At 49.9% G+C, this 1,865-nt stretch overlaps 1 protein-coding gene across 1 annotated transcript in view; it reads left to right on the forward strand.

The window, feature by feature from the left end:
* The first annotated feature begins 814 nt into the window (after nucleotides 1-814).
* NEUROD2 (neuronal differentiation 2) overlaps nucleotides 815-1,865 on the forward strand; it is a 9,106-nt gene continuing 8,055 nt past the window's right edge. The window contains exon 1 of the mRNA XM_019505333.1: nucleotides 815-1,043. The gene's annotated coding sequence lies outside the window, so the exon portion shown is untranslated. The remainder of the gene's footprint in view (nucleotides 1,044-1,865) is intronic.

The following is a 1,865-nucleotide window of genomic DNA, read 5'->3' on the forward strand; positions in this document are numbered from 1 at the left end:
AGAGGGCATAAGGCATGTGTGGATCAGAGGTGTGGTGGGTGCAGAAGTGAGAGGTCAGGGCAGGTGTCAGAGAGAAGGGTACAGCTGTGTGCTCTTGGATCTGAGATGTATGTGTGTATCAACATGGGGGCAGGCAGTGGCTGAACACAGCATGGGCAAATGCCCATGCATTCCCCCAGCCCCTAACCCTGCACAGCTGGTGGGGGACACTCCTTGGTTTTACCCCTCCCCACCCACCAGCAGGTTTTAGCTTCTGTGGGGACTGGCTACAGCAGAAGGGAGAGCCCCCACCTTGCACCTTGCCTAGCACCTGGTTTTGGCTTGGACTGCCTAGGTGTGACATGAGAGTAGGACCTCCCCCGCTGTCCCACGATGGAGCCATTGCTCCCCCTCCCCCCCCCCAATCTATTTTCTGCTGGTGGGTGAGGGCTGGGAGCTCTGCTTATTATTTTTGCAGAGTGAGCACAGATGCCTGAGCCAGATCAGGGTCCCTCTGTGACTCCCCACTCCCCCCCCCCACCAGTGCAGCCACCCTCCTGCCCCCCCCCGCATGCACACACATTCCGGGGTAGTGCGGCGCTGTCTGTCTCTCTCCCAGCCCGACTTGCCCCCGATCCCTGTGTTCCATTGTTCAGCCTGAGCGCAGCTATCTTGTTCATCTTGTCAGGAGTCTCATTTTGCAGCGAATAGGCAGATCTGTAGATTTGGAGTTGAGGGGGTTTTTTTGTGGGTTTTTATTTTATTTTATTTTATTTTTTTTTGAGTACAGAGTGACAGATGGCGAGTCCTCCTTCCCCTGAGAGACAAATCTCCCTGAATGCAGGCGCATGTCAATCACTGGCTCTCATGTGATAGCTCCTGCGGATGACGTGCCAACCATATGGCATTGGCATCAGAGCTGGTACCCCTTTGCTTGGAGATGCCACACTCTCCTCCTTTTGGATAGCACACTGAAGGAGGCTGTAGCACCTTAAGGAGCATTGCCTTACTCCCAGAAGATGCTGCGAACAATGAAATAAGAATTCCTCCAGTTAGCTTTGAAGGTAAGTTATGTAAGAAGTGCAGGGGGGTGGGGGGGGGGCAATAGAAACTTGAATGGATAAAAAGCAACTTCCATGTTGATTTTTTCCCCCCTCTCTCCTGCACAACGGGCGTATTTTTTTTTAAGTTCGGCTTTTTGCTTTTTGCTTTTTTCCGGGGGCCGAAGCTACCTAAATCTTCCTCATCGAGGATAATAGCTCTCAAATTTAAAATATAGCGAATAAACTCTCTTCCAGCTGTGATCCCATTAAGGGAGGGGGTGGGGGAATAGATCTATTTATTTACACATTTAGGGTGAAACAAAGATGAGCCTAAGATTTTTTTTTAAGGAAAAAATGTGGGGACACGGCTTAAAAATCAGAAGACTCGAGCTTTAATTTTTGCGGGTTTTTTTTTTTAATCGCGCGCGTACACACACGCACTCACTCACACACACACACACACACACACAAAGACAGAGCTAAGGAAATTGACAGGAGACCCCGCTATTCAGTCGCCGCGCTCCAGTTAAAGATTCTCGCAGGGAGATTATCTTGCAAAAATACGCCGAGATGTCTCTGCTCGTTGTAGCCGGAGGTAAATCTGACCAGGATGCAAAGTCAGTAGTTTTAAGAAGCACGTTCCTGTACCTGGAATGGCCGCGATCCAGGGTGGGGGGTTGGATATTTTTAATTCATTTGTGGGTTTTTTTAGAGGGATGGGGGGGAAAAACCCGGGGAAGCGGATGTATTTGTATTGATTTTATTTTTAGTGCCAGCCTTGGAGGGGGCTTGATCTTAAACCGCAGCTGGAGTGTGAATTACGTCTCGCTGCATAACAGCTAG

Source organism: Gavialis gangeticus, unplaced genomic scaffold (genome assembly GCF_001723915.1).
Source record: "Gavialis gangeticus isolate Ggan-Ray unplaced genomic scaffold, GavGan_comp1, whole genome shotgun sequence".
In the NCBI taxonomy this organism is placed as follows: domain Eukaryota; kingdom Metazoa; phylum Chordata; order Crocodylia; family Gavialidae; genus Gavialis; species Gavialis gangeticus.